Consider the following 15,451-nt stretch of genomic DNA (forward strand, 5'->3'; position numbering starts at 1 on the left):
TCCTAATTTTTCTAGGGTAACTTGGGTTGTTATTTCATGCCACATCCAAAATCCTGGAAAGTTATTGCAAGTGAGCACCCTCACCTGCCAATGAGATGTGCAGTCTCAAACTCCCCTTTACACAACCCTCACTTCTGCACACAGACCACAGCCCTCTTTCTGTGGGATCCAGCCTGGTATCCAACACCTCACAGACCTCTGGTGATTCTATACCCAGCACAAACCATTCTTCCATGGAGTCCAAGTGTCTCCCTTTCCTGCCAGCACCATGCAGAGACAACGACCTGTTCCTTCTCAGCAGTATTTTCTCTTCTGCAAACCACAACTAGCTTCTGCTTTACAGCAGTAAAAGCAGATCTCTATTTCACTGTGTTACTAGGAAGTGAAATTATTTCACAGTATTTGCCAAAATATCCTCCCTTCCCACGTTTCGGTATGACCAGGAACAGGAGGAAGATGCTGCTCTAGTTTCATCTACTTGAAGAGGTGTTTGGCACGCAGCTGAAGAGCTGAAGAGCACGGCACAGTTAAACAAGAGCGGGGCATATCTGCTGGTGGCCAGGCTGCCTTCAGACCAAACACATCTGCACAGAGAGCCAGCCTCTCACTTTTCATGGAGTAGCCCCCAGGGAAAGCCCCACTGCCCACATGGGAACCATCTTCCAGGACAGCTTCCAGTGCTGCTCACTCCCCAGTACTGTCAGGTCTCTCCATCCAAGGGGCAGAGGCCAGCAAGGACCCTGGCCACACAGGTGAGCCATGCCCTGGTGTTAGAGCAAGAGCAGGGATGGCCTCAGGGGTGACTCCATCCATGTGTCCACCCTGCTGAGACAAGGTACTCTGCTGCAGGGCAGACACCTCAGGGCACAGCTAAATACCTCCCCCTTTATGGAGAGGGGATGGAGAGAGGCCAGTGATGTGGGAGGAACGGCCAGCCGTGCAGAGGGACGGGAAGGGCAACCTGGGAGAAGCTGGAGAAGGCTGATAGGGAAAGGTGGAGAAATCCCACCACCCTGTTCCTCCTCCGTGGCTTTGCTCTCGCCTCCTGCCACTTCCAACACAAACCACCAGGAAAGCAGCTGTCAGTCGGTGAGAGGGTGTGCCTTTGGGATGGAGGAGGAAGGAGGGACCTGGAGATGGAGCCCCAATGCCAGAAAGGCAGGCGGAGATGCCCTAGCACCACCAAATGGCAATGACAGGAGACCGAGACTAAAGGCGATGGCAGTGTAAAGCCTTTTCTGTTCGCACTGCGTGCCTTCACAGGTCTGAGGAAGGACAGCAAGGTTCCCCAGGCTCACCACAGCCATCCTACTCCACCACTGTGCTCCACAGTCAAGGAGAGTGAGTAGCTACTGAGAGGTCACTCCTCTGCCCAAGACACAGCAGCAACCACAGACAAGGACACCTCAAGGTGAGGCAAGATGCGCATTTCTTGTCCACCCAGCAAGCAGCTCTGCCCAGCAGATTCCCCTGAGGAAAGGAGGAGAAAAATGTGTGTCACACCCTGACCAGAAGCCAGCACAGTCACATCAGTGGTCACAAAACTGCAAAATAACCTTGTGGCTTAGCTGAGCCAAACCCCATTGCTCTGAAATTAATTTACTAAAGCATATGCAACTCCAGAAGGATGGCCCATGGGAAACACCCCAAAAGAAAGACAAAGTTTTCTCCAGGTTGCTTGTAGGGTAGGTTAAGAAGGGCTTCCTTAGATAACTGTCAATGATGCAGCAGGAAGTATGTGACAGGCTCCCAGCCCAGTTCACACTGATGGACCTGAACATGACTGCAGAGGAATGCTGCAAAGCAAAAGGCAATCACATGACATGAAGGCCAAGGTGGACATTTTGGTGATGATTACCAGGTTTTAAACCTGTTGACACAGTTTCCAGACATGGAAATTTCCCTGTGAAGTCATCTGAGGGACCTGCACTGGAGCCAGAACCTCATTGCCTTCTACACAGGGAATCAAATCTTGTGTCACTCCCTCCCTCCTGCATTTCTAAATCCTGTTTAAAAATAGGATGTTTCTGAGTTCAGCCTCCCCTAGTGAAAGCCATATGAACAGTTGCTATCCAAAACAGTCTTGTCATGAGTTGTGTATACCAAAAGACCACAAAACTGGAGCGCAGAAAGCCAGTGACCTCAGGAGAAGTAAAAATGTCTGCAAAATTACCCCTCCTCCATTCAAGAATGTTGCTTTCTCAGCCAGTGCCTTCCAAATGAGACAAATGCTTTTTAATTATTTGGCCCCCAAAGTCATTAAGTAGACTAGTACTGAGCTAACTGAAATCTGACATCTTTGCACTTTTTTTTTTTTTTAAGTGAGCATACTGCATTTCCTTCAAAAAAAATCTTTGCCATCCAAAAGAGCAAAAGCCAGCGGTCCATGTTTGATTCGTCCCTGTATGTTTGAGTTACGTGCACTTTAGGAGAGAGAGACAAGTATGCAAACATGGGAACAAAGCCAGCATTTGCAAAATTAATGAGAAAAAAACCCCTCACAGTCACTGCTTCTGCAGAAGCACTGCCTCCCATGAATTTATGTTTACAGAAGCAACCAAGAGAAGACAGAAGCATGCAGTGTGGTCACTTGTGCTTAGCTCTCCTTCCCTTCTCCCTCTAGCAGCACAGGGACATGAGGTCTGGGTAGTTTCTCAGCCTGTGATACTGTGGGAGAGGAACTGCACAGCTGACTGAGCCGTCTGTAGTCTTTCTGTCAGTCAGATCTGCCTTGGGTCAGACATGGCTCCTAGGAAGGTCAGAGGTCTGCAGGAAGGAGGGAACTGCTGCAGTAGGCTTTCAATCTGCTGCAGCAGCAAACATCCATGCAACTCCTTCTCCAAAGCAAAAATCAAGGCTGAACATACCAGCAGTGGGAATCCTCCTCTGAGGGCTTCACACTTCATGGGACTTGGTGCAGGACCCCTGGTGGGGAGAGACTCCCTGTCGCTGCTGGCTCCAGAGAGCAGAAAAGCCAGGCTGGAAGTACAGAGGACTAGGATGCCCATGTTGCTCTGTGCCACTGGGCACCCAGACAGCCCACGGCAGCAGCTTTCAGCCCATTCCTGGGAACGGGACAGGACAGGGAAGTCCCAGTGCGAAATCTGAGGTGACGTGACCTAGTGCCAGAGCTCCGCAGTGGCTGTAGGTGAACCCTGGCTAGCAACACCACATGCAAGCATGCCAGTGTGGGACACAGCTGGGCTGCTGTGGTCAGGCCTACGGCCACCATAGGGCACTAGGATTGCCTAACATGAACCCCCTGAGAAGGAGCTATGGACGCATGACCACGTGTCCCAGCTGTAGGAGCAATGACTTGCCTCTGGCAGAGTAAGTGCTGTCCACTCTCAACTCTGAGCAGCTGAGCAAGGTGACCTCGCTCTGTTTTCCCGCTCAGAGACCTTTTCTATGTTGCTCTGAAGACCAGCAGAGTACAGACCACCTCTGAGTAGACCATGTTAAGCAGAACCCAGAATGCGAGCAGCTCACCAGCAACTGGAAGGCCTTCTCAAGCAGAAAAGGCTCTCAAAAGTGTTCAAAAATATCTAGAGCCCTACAGCCTTGTGTGGCAACACCGAGAAAAGAAATTCAGAGGAGAAGACTTGGTACTGGACAACCACAGACGAGGGACTGGCCCTGAATTTCTCAACAACCGTGAAACTCAGAGCTTTCTTCTTGGATGTTATTCTCTGTTAAGCACAATCCTTATACTGACAGTGTTTTCAGTGGTGCGAGTAGAAACTATTGCAGCTGGCTTAAGCGATGGACAACCATTGTGAAAATGCCTACAATGGTGCAAGCATCCAAGTGAGACCTATTTTCTGGATGTTACTGCCCTCAGATACATCGGTGTTTTTCATCTCCCACTACTTGTTGCGCTTGCCTCTCCACAAAAGGTCGTCTGAACTCACCTGGCCAACATTTTGCTTCAGTTAGAGCTGGAAAAGAGGACATCTGAAAAGGCAATGGCCTTTCTCAAGATGAGACCCTCACCACCCCAGGGACATATTCAGATATTTGACATTTTGAGCATGCACAATGTGGAAATTTATCTTCAGCTGATTCTTTTAAAGTAAACAAGCAAGAACACAATGCCTCTGCAAAACCAGTACATTTCAGGGGACAGCAAATACCTGAATGCTGGAATAATGTGTAGGGTAAATACTACTTTGGCACCTTTTTTCTGTTTTCTTCGCTACAGATCAAAAGACTTTATGTTATTAATAAAGCAAGAATTCTCCGTTTGAGTGCTCTACAGATAAATCAAAAGCCTGTGGTATCAAACAGTGAAAAGTTTAGAAAGGAACCTAGGGCTGGCAGAAAAACACACTAGCAACTCGGGAAAAACTGGTGGGTTTTTAGGATCCTCTGGAAAGGCTAGAAGATAAAATTGGTCTGAGCATCTCAAGTAACGCTTATGGCAACACCCTCCCCTACCCCCACCCCCACCCCCACCCCTTTTTTCTGCAGAACTGGCTACTAGCACTGGCCAAGGCTTGAAAGACTCTCACCTCTCCTTCTCACCTCTGATTCCTTGTTGGGTGACCTTGGAAATGTACTTGGGGTCACCTTGGACACCCAAAAGGGCCAGCTATAGGCACTAAGCAAAACCATTAAGTTCCACATCTTGCCTTGACCCTTTCCTCAGTCCTGCCTCTCTCTGAGCACATTCAGAGCCTCCCTGCCTGACGTGACATTTCTCCAGCTGTCACGAGCTCAGAAGTACCTTCAGCAGAAGACGGGAGCAGCACGATTTCCCCACACCCTGCTCCTCCCCGACAGTCACGGCTCAGGGGAAAGGCATGTCTCTGTCCGTCACACGTACACCATTTATAACCAAACCCACTTTGTCCAAGGACTGTTCCCGCCTTACCAGTGAGGAGTGTGGTTTTCTGCCAACTTATTATTTTTTGGGGCCTGTTTACACACAATCACTGCCTAGCTCACTCCAATTTGTTGACATCCTTCTTTTGAAGGTCCTCAAACTGGACACCATGCTTCTGATACAAGCCTACAAACCCCAAGCAGAGGGAAACCAAGCATATCCCCTGCTCCTGTCACCTGGGTATGAGCTAGGCAGGAGAAGTCACCACTGAGAACAGAAGACACAGAGGTAGGTCCAGAACATCAAGGATATTTTTTGGCTTGTCCAAACATCGGAATGAAGCTGGATGAGCACTGTCTGAAACTGTGCTTAGAGGTGTGGTTATTCTGAATGAGAGACTGCTGCATCTCAGAGCTGGCAACCTCTGCAGAGGTCAGGGCAGCAGCTAGGAAAGAGAGTGTTCTTGCAGACACCAAACTCCACCAAACATGGGCTGCAGAAGAGGCTAAGCCCATGGCAACAGTGCACCTGGGTGTTAAGTTTATGCTAGAATTACATTTGCATGTTACCTGTTCAGAAGTCCCTTTCTTTTCCATCTTGTGCAATCTCGTTTCCCTGAGTTCCTTAGCACTCCTTTTTCTCCTGAGCCTGCCAGTACTGGAGTTAAGATGAAATGGAATGAAACCTATAGCTTTGTGGACAGAGGGTGTTCTACAGTTGTCAGAAAGGTCAAGAGGGGAGATGGCACCTACAGAAATCTTGAGAGGAGTCAGAGAAATGGGTGCCAACTAAGTTCTCGCTGGACCCTGAATGAATACCACTGCCATTGGTTATGGTGGTGACGGGGTATGAAAAGTGCCATCAGGCTGAACTCTGGGAAGGGGTTTCAGATGGTGACCTGAAGCCGGCAACCCCCCACCCCCCTGTTTTCTTTCTCCTCTAGACTAACATCGGCTGCTTTGCAAGTTTGGCACTGGCAAACCGGTGAGAGAATTTGTGCCTGATTTGCCAGGCAAAAGGGGACCAGTTTATGATGCTGTCACACAAGGTCAAAGTCACCTGTGAAACAGGGCAGGCCCCAGGCTAAGCACGGAGACAAGCCCACAATAGCGTTAGCTGCCAAATTCCAAAAGCCTTTGACTGCAGCACTATGACCTCAATGTAAGGGGTGCAGGACCGGTTGAATTATCCACGGCAAGCAAACACGCAAACTCTCTGGCCAGCCTCAGCACTGCTACCTGTTAACAGGCTGCAGGCAAACCGCCTTGCTGTTTACAGGTGTTTGTTATGTAGAAGCGGACGAACTGTTCATGCAAAACACATTTCAGCCTAGGAGCTGTCTGCCAGCCCTTTACTTCTGCAACTCCCCGCCCATGAGCTGCGCTGCAGATGGCAGAGCAGTACGTATCCCTTGCTCCCTGTAGTACCTGTTAAGTCCTACCCGTAAGCAGAAGAGAGACACAGCCCAGGGAGGAGGAGGATGCTGTGTGTGAAGCTTGTGGGTAGATTTCACCTTCCTTTTTTGCAGATGCTTACGCATGTATTTGCTTGTATCCATTTTCCACTCTTTCTTGTTTTCCTCTAGAGATTATCCTCTTCCTCCAGGGGGGATTTTTGCCTGAGGGACCAAACTGGGGACTGTGCCAAGTCCGTCATTAGATGCACTTCTCCCACTGCTGTCTCTCTGTTTGCAGCCAGCGCTCTGTCCCTTTCCGTCTTCAACAGTCTCAAAGCAATTTCCAGCTCTCCTGGCTAAATAATCAAAACCAAGGCACTCCCGTGCTTGTGGAAAAAGTTAGCGCTGTGCTATCAGTGTTGCAGGAACATGCCTTTGAAGCCTTGCACCACCCTTTCCAGAGGCAGAGCTCCGTTACCAGAGATGGTCTTCAGCACAGCAAACCGCTTTTGGGGAAGAGGAAGGATGGGGCTGAAGGCAGCTCAGAAAGACTGGCTGCTCCAAACTTACAAAAGGAAAAATAAAGTGCAAGACCACTCCTTTATTTTTTGTCTTCCCTCCCCCCCCTTCTCTTTTTTTAGGCATTCTTTTTGCAGGGGAGGGCCCGTTCTCTTGCCAGCCCCTTTCACCTATAGTCTGCTACATCTCAATGTCTTGCAAGGCTGAGCTCACTGCCTAGCACTCTAGTTTGCTCCACTTGCTCTGATGCAGTTGCACAGAAAGCAGCTCTGTCCTGCCCACGCAAAAAATGCCTTTTCACATTCTGCCAGCAGCAAAGAGACAACAGTCTCAGGCTCTGTGGTTTGTGCAGACAGCCAAGAGAGAGTCTGGGAGGCAAAAGCTGCCCTGAGAGGGAGTGACACCTAACCCTGAAAGCAACAAGATAAGGCATCCCAAATGCAGCAATTTGTTCTAAGAAACTGAAAAGCTGAAATCCCTTCATCCCAGCTTAAATACTTGCACCAAACCACTACCAAAAAATAAGCATCGCTCTTTCCTCACTTCACCAAGTGCTTCAGAGACTCTTCCCAACTTCGAATCAGTTCAAGACTTCCTAAAGGCCGAAGGCTAAGCACCCCAATCTGCAACCGAGGACCTTGGCAAATAATTGGTTTCCACAAAGACCAGCTCCTCCGCCACTCCTGTGCAAACAGGCAGTATAACAGAAAAGATCCCAGCCCTAACAATTGCACAGCAGCTGTCGTTACTCATTCTCGCTGAAGTGCAGAAACAAAACAACCAAATCCCAATCTACCTGTCTTCCTCCCTTGCTTTTTGGGAAGGCTAGAGAGTGAGCCAAAAAGAAACACATCCTCATTTCCCAAAGCCTTTGGTGTTTAGGAGATGACGTCTCAGCCTCACAGTTGCATTCCCTCCCCTGGCTGCCTGAAATCCCCATCTCTCTTGCAAAGGGTCTGTGGAAATTGTATGCTGCAGCAACAGCACAGCTTCTACCTTCCAGCCAAGTCATATTAAAAGGCAACAAAGACCAACGGGACAATCCATCCTCTGGAGGTATTGCCTCTTCCTTTTAAGCTGACTGAGCCATGCGCTTGCTCCAGGGCCACCATTCCAGTGCCCACACAGAGGTATGAGCGATACTGCTACTGGAGAGATCTCGGGTCTCCAGTCTGGCCTCCAGCTGCTGCTTCGGAAGACAGGACTCCTGCAGGTCCCATACAGTATCTGCGAGCTTTGTGCAGACAGCTCAGATACCAGAGGGCACCAGACAGCTATGTTTAGGTAACTAAATCTTTCCCCTAGCAGGCCCTATAGGTCTAGTTCTTAATGAGCTTAAGATAGAGTGAATTATGCGCTGCTCGTGCCACGCTTTTCTGAGAGGAAGAAATAAAGTGGAATTGGAAACAGGACTAGAGTGAAAACTACAGATCTATGGCAAACCCAGCAAGTGGGAAACATTTTTAATTAACAGGCATCCTTCTGTCTCCTCGAGAAAACAAGCTTCTGGCTGGCTCCATTTGCTCATTAAACTCTGCCAAAATGCTCAGTTCACCATGTTTCCTTGAGATGTTCTGTAGACTATGTCTGGAAAGACTCACATACTCCTTTTCCATTTCAAGGCCTGTCATTTGAGGTTGTAGCCTTCCGAATGGATCGCCAAAGCTGTTTTGTAGTGGGACGCTGCAGTCCCTGCCATCCTTTGTGTTTGCCCTTATATTGGTAGATCCTGAAAGAATGGCTCCAAGCACAGCCAGATTGCTCTCTACGCTGCATGGGATCCCAACAGGCGAGGAAGTCATTGGTGCCTTAGTGGTGTGCTTAACAGTCCTCCAAGACAGCTTTTCACACTTGCATGAAGCCAAAATAAATCCATCAACATGGATCAATAGAGAATCTTGGCGAGACATTCTAGTGCTACCGCTAAAACCACTGGCAGCTATTGGTTCCCAGAAAGCTTTCAAGAGTGAGACAGCCTGTTTCAGGAACTCAAGGAGCAGAAAACAGTGTTGGAGCTTGCTTTTAAAGCAGCAAAATCAAGCTGTAAGTGAAAGAGAAAACACAGCTGAAGAAGGTGACATGAAAAGGTGACTTTCCCCAAAAAACACTGGATGAAGAATCAACACTTTGCATTCCAGCACTGCCTATGCAATGATGGATGTCTCCTCTTGCAGCCACACTACAGCAACAACGCAGTAAAGTTCAGGGTGCGACTACAGAAAGGGATTTTGTTTAAAAAAGACCCAAACTGATTACATTCATGCATACTCACATACCTATAATCACAAGTGCTATGACATGTTTCCAGCGTGCAAGCATCAAGGATCCATGGTCTTGCCAGGATTACTTGCAATGACAGGGTAGAAAAAAGATGCCAGCCATGTCCCCCCACCCTCCTGAACTCTCAGGCTGGTGAGCATATGCCTGTTTTGGATGTGCTCTTTGTACCTGTAGGAGTCCAACCTGTGATTAGGATCATCTTGTCCTACCTCTGTGAATCATTAGGACACGCTTGCTCTCCTTTGTTTCCTTACCTCAATAACTCATAATAAGTTCCAATCTCATTCTTTTATCATCCAACCAGCATATTTTTATGCTTTGGGATTTCAGATTGGTCTTGTCTTGGTTTAGGCTGCCCCTTGTTCATTCCATCTAGGTATCCCAAGGAGCTGTAGGCATGCTGTGATTTTGATGACCTGCTAACACACGTGCCATCAGCACCTGTCGTTCTCATACACCTCTAACACCTTCCTTCTGGTGGTTCTTAGACACTTCCATTGCTTCTCCATTCATATCAATGTGTCTAATTCAAATCCCACGAACTCCTGATAGCGTGAAAGAGCCGAAGAGCGACTGCTGATGCTCCTCTGCAGTCATCACAAACACAGGCTACAGGGTTTTATGCCGTCAGTCCAAGTGACTGCATGCACTCAGAGCTCTTGGAAGTCTCAGCACTACAGCAAGGCCAGGCAGACTACAATCCCATTGCCTGATAAAGCATTTGCAGAAGATACATCCTGCATGTCCAGAGGCGAGGTGCAGAGCCAGCTGCTTTGGAGATCAGGAGGTTGAGTAGAATTCATTCAGGCAAAGGCCTGTCTCCAAAAAGAGCTCAGTCAAAATGACAAGAGCAGTTGCACAGCCTCAGAGGTGTCTACTGGAAAGCAGCAGTCGAGGGTTTTGGGGAGACAGCAACTAAGGAGACAAGGCAGCTGATTTCCGTTTCTAGCACTATCCTTGCTCACTGTATAAACTTGAACAGCAATTTAGTGCTCTGCCTGAATTTCATTCTCTGTAGAACAGGCTAATAACTTCACTGTAAAGTTGCATAAAACTTACCATGCTTGTCCCTCTCCTTAAAGCAAGCACAGGGCTCAGCCCAACTGCACATACTTTGGGAGATTATATTCTTGATATGGAGGGGCTGCTGAACTATGATACAAGATGGACCACAGCACAGGGAAAAGAAAATAAGAGGGAGAAAGGGGAAAATAAAAGGTAAGCCTTAGCCCAGCCACACACAGCACAGCCGGTGCAGGACAGTGGAAAGCTTGAACAGGAAATCAAAAGGGGGACAGAAAGCAGTCAGTTGTGCTTCAAGGTATGTTACACTTAGTCCTGCCAAAAACCCCACAAATAAACAGAACAGTGGTTGACTGCGAGGCTGAAGGGTGGTTGGTGCAGATGGAGGAACAGAGGTTATCTAGAGTACATGCAGACAGTTCAGCCCATTCTACACGGGCTCCAGAACTCAAAGAATGGGGCAGGGGAAGCACTTTTGACACATTTATAGTCTAAAAGAGAGACCACTGTAGGTACAAAGAGCTCTAGAGCATAAGGAATTGGCTGAGCTGCAGGATGCGCTTGAGGAGATTCTGTGCAATTTTTACAAGATTATACAGATGGCAGAAAAGAGGAGGAGGAACAGATGGAAAGTTCCCCACAGCAATGGCAAGGTGTTAAGCTGTGAAGCCTGTTGACATACAGCATGAACACAGTTGGACAAGCTTACTATATACCCAGTGGCACACAGCCAAGCTCTATGTTCTTCACCTCTCAGACACAAAAGCTGATGTTTCCATCACAGAGTATTTTGCTCACTACCACAGCTACCAGCAAGGACCTGAATTAGGTCTGTGGTCTCTTGGCTCAGGAAAGAAGTTCAGCAGCCTTGAGCATGACTACCTCAGTTCACGACAGAAGCTCCATCCACTACGACACATGCACTGCAACCTCTACAGAACTGGTTTCATGCACGGACAGAATCAGCCAAGCAAAGAAATTCATTCACTCTCTGCCAAATCACGCCCTTAAACAAACAAAAAATTCCCATGTCTGTGTCAATCAGTATCCACCAAGGTGGGCAGGTCTCTTGGCTGGAGGACAGGAAGGAGACATCTCTCTCTTCTGCCTGAAAGGCAGCAAAATCAGAGGCTGTTAACAGAGATGGTTTTTATAGTGAAAGGGCATTGTCTAAGAATCATTCATTTTGGAAGTCTTGATCCAATGCTTACAAGAACATCACCATCTCCCAGAGTAAACTATGGAGGAAAACATCTTGCCCATATGTTGCGGCATAGTGTTTATAATACAATTGACTTCCTCTATGGAGCTGCCACCATCTCAGCCTAGGAATACCTTGCTCTGTGCTAAAAGCTGCACCCCTGCTGGGATTGCTCCACAAAAACAGCCAGAAAGGCTGATTCAGGTCCTCCAGAGTTCCATGGTGCCACACTCTGAAGTGTTAAACAGCTACACAATGTTAAATGCTGCACAACTATCACAAGAGCATCTTGCTCCAAACAAAATCTATTGTTTGTCACAAGATCCTGTACTCGACAGCACAAAACCACTTTCTCAACATCGTTTCTTCCAGTCCTCCTGAAACCACATGTAGATCTTTTCATCTTCCCGATCCCCCAAGTACAAACTTTTAAAAGATTTTTATGTTTGAAAACATTATTTTCCTCTTTCAAGGCCAGCACAAGTTTTCCATGCTTGAAGTCTGACAATCTGTCAGAAAAATCAAAGGCATTTCAACAGGCTTACTTGCTGAATCTAGCAAAGCATCACTGCACCTCTTCCACATGATGCTACACTTAGCGATGCAGCTCTAGTGCAGAAAGAAATACCCATCACACAAATACACGTCACACATCTAACTTAAATTGCGTTCAGTTTCAAAGTGACCCTGTCCTTGCCACAGTTTTTAATCTCTAACGGTGGCAGCAGCCCCAGAGGAGATGTGCATGCGCTAGTGTACATGAATGAAAGCGCCATTCAGCCATGAAAATTTGCCACAAGCTTTTTGCCATGACTTGTGAAGGAAGCAGAGAGATTCTCCACTTACTTATACTGTCCTCCCTACCGTTAGTGTCTGTCAAATGGCTGCAGCATTTGGGAGCCACAACACCGCGCTATACAAGCTCCTAACAAGGCAGCAGTCCGTGATCTGATAAGGGTTCTGTAAAACCTGTTCGTAACAGTTTGGCCAGCCGCACAGTCAAGGTTACAGCACGGAGTACAGCCGCTTCCAGACATGGCTTGTTAGAAAATCGGTACAAGTGGGGTCAGGGAAGGACTACTTCACGTAAGCAAAACAAGCGAGAACAAGGAGCGAGCCAGTAAAGTCCCGAGAAGCAGCCCCAAAACCCAGCAAATGTAACGGGTCTGAAAAGGGTCTGAAGAAAAAACGTGTTGTCTGAATCTGCAGATGAACAGGGGAAAACAAAGCACCAGCATAGCCGAAGGAAACTGCTCCCAAAGGTCTCTAGCACACTAACAGATGGGCTCTGCAGGCACCGCAGCAATTCCCTCTGATGCCGGCTAAGGATGCCTGACTTCTTTTTCAGCCATGCCCCATCCAGGCTTCTCAACTCAAATAAACACCCCTTACCTACAGGGCTGCCTGCCCACTGCCTGTCCACTCCAAGGCTGCCAAGTGCAGTGACTTGCTTTATTGACACCACTCTTCGCAGGACGTGCCTTAACTTTCTGAACTAATACACCGCAAGACACTGCGTTGGTAGGAAAGAAGAGCTCTCTAGCAGTAACAAGGAACAGAGTCCTCTGAAGAGTACAGCTGGTCTGAACGTGCTGTCTGTGGCCAAACACACATGGAAAATTCCCAGTTTAACTAAGTGATCCCAGCAGCAGGCTAAGACTGCTGGACAATCTACAGCTTGTTTTCCTCCTTGACTGGTTTTCACAGAACCAGAGCAGTGTTGTCTGGAAAGAAAGTGGCAAGGTCTTTCCTCCAGCTGCCCATTCGGAGCAGAGCTATCACGAACGTGAGGTCCGGGTGATGGCTCCACCTTCCCTCTCTGTGTGGGACAGCAGTACATGGCCATACTGTTCCTCAGATCGTGCTTAAATCCAGCCAAGCAGTGCAGAAGCAGTCAGGTACCCTCTCAGGACATGGCATCAGGCATCCCAAAAAGCCTGTTCCCAAAGGTCACCAACTGTATTAAACACTGAGATTATATGGATAGCTAGAAGCACACACCTGGCCTACCCTGCCTAGATCAGCTCATAACGCCACTTCTCCCTTCTTGTTAGGTTTCTATCATCTCAGTCCATATCTGCACGCGTGGAAATCAATCACAAACATTCAAGTATTTTCAAATGAGAAAGGGAGGCACTTTGAGTCTCATACTGCTGGCTGCTACACCTGTCTCTAAATGACATATAAAGCACTTCCATGCTGCCTAGAGCATAGGTCTTCAACTACTTATCCATTCAAACTATGAATTATTATAAAATAAAGAAAGGATCACAGCAAGGAGACCTCCAGATCACACTGATTGCAGTCATAAGTAAAAATCAGCGATGCCCAAGCAGGGTGTTTTGCTGAGCATGTAACTGTGTGGGTAGGTGGGTAGGTGTGTCACGCTTCGTGGCCAGCCTGCAGCCCAGCACCTGCGCAGCACCCCAACGCTGGACACAAGCACGATGAAGCAATTCCTGCTTATTGGGACATCTCTGGCTCACAGAGATCCATTTGGCTACGTGTGCTCTTTAAAAGTCAACATCGCTGAAACAGGGAGCATAAAGAAGGTCAGAATCACCTGCAACTACCTTACCAATGCAAAATCATTACTACCATTCACTTCAAACAGCAAAAAACCATGATTAGCGATAACTTAGCCAGGAAAGTTGGCAAAACCCCCTCACCATGTATCTACAAGCAGTGTCACAAGATTTACAATTAGCATGTGTGGTCATGACGACACCAAGTTAAGATCACGGGAGCATGGTACGTACGACTCACAGGGCACCCCTGAATTGAGTGGCCACAGAGGCCACAGCGGCCACAGCCAGCTGAGCCATACAACCACGTGCCTAATCAGAGCATGCCCAGAGGTCACCTCTGCCATTAAGAGGTGTCCCAGGCTCCTGTAATTCATTCATTCAAAAAAGCTCTTCCTCCGTGTGATGTGAGGCCACTTGGTGCAAAGCAGTCACACTCCTTTAAGAAGCACAACCCTGAAGCTACCTTGGGCTTTTCTCCCACAGAGCTCTCCAATTTAAAGAGGGCAAAAGACAAGTCAGTGCTGGAGGCTGTGAACGTGCAAAGACCAAACTTAGAAGGAACCCAAGAGAGAAGCAACTTATCCTCCTGCAAAGCCTCGTCTGCATCCATACTTGCAGATCAGCACCGCATTCTCCATGGGATGAGCAGGAAGGTCTTCTAAAACGAAGTGTTCCCTGCTCCCTACCGTGGCTGTTCGGCTCGGCCACAGCTCAATACAAGCCACAGCAGAAGCATGGACTGACCATCACCTGGCTACTTCACTGATCACCATTAGGGGAACCCTGGTAAGCTCTCACCGTCACCCACAGGGCTGTCAAACACAAAGACCCTGAGGGGCCATGGATGGTCTTGCTTGTGACAGAATGATGTTCTATACATTGAGCCCATTTCAAAGCCTCCAGCCAGCAACTGGGTCTCTTGACATCTCTACAGGCAAGACTTCCAATTTCTTTTTAAAGGGCTGTCGTTGTCGTCCCCCAGATTAAAAAGAGCATACAAAGATCTTGCCTAGCACCAACTTCTTTCCAGGGGAGGCAAAACTTCACCAACGGAAGAAAAAGGGAAGGGTAGGACTTAAAAAACAGCCTGGGGAACCACTGGGTGAGAGAAACTAATTGTCTCTTAGCAAAGCTGTGGTGAAAGAACGCTGCTTCCATAAGGTCACCAAAGAGCAGTGAAGGCCTGCAGTGAAGCACTGAGAGCACTCCAAGGGCATGACAGCCTCAGCTCAAGGTGAACCGAGGGTTGTTTTTTTTTTACTTATTTCCACTGCTGGGAGCAGCCCCCTCCTCACTGCATTGTTAATTTTCAACAGAATATGGAAGCAACAACAGCTACCTTGTTAAACTGAATTATTACTTTATAGTAAGACAAGCACAAACAGAAGCAGTTCCTATGGACAAACGACACTTGCCCCTGCAGCCATGCCTCACTAGGAGGTTGATAGGAAACCACAAACTGTTGTGACTTCTTCCCCATACAGCTAGCAACATTTGCTCAGACATTTGCTCATTGAGACAGAGAGGTTATTATTGCTTTTTAACTTGCCCAAGAAACCTTTCTTCCCATCTAACACAACCCCAAGATTCTATGAATCCCTCTTGCATTCACATAAATACATATTAAGAAAGCTACTTGAAAGGACTCATGTTGAAATTTGTCTGCAACTCCTCTGCTT

This window comes from Falco biarmicus, chromosome 1 (genome assembly GCF_023638135.1).
Source record: "Falco biarmicus isolate bFalBia1 chromosome 1, bFalBia1.pri, whole genome shotgun sequence".
Lineage (NCBI taxonomy): Eukaryota > Metazoa > Chordata > Aves > Falconiformes > Falconidae > Falco > Falco biarmicus.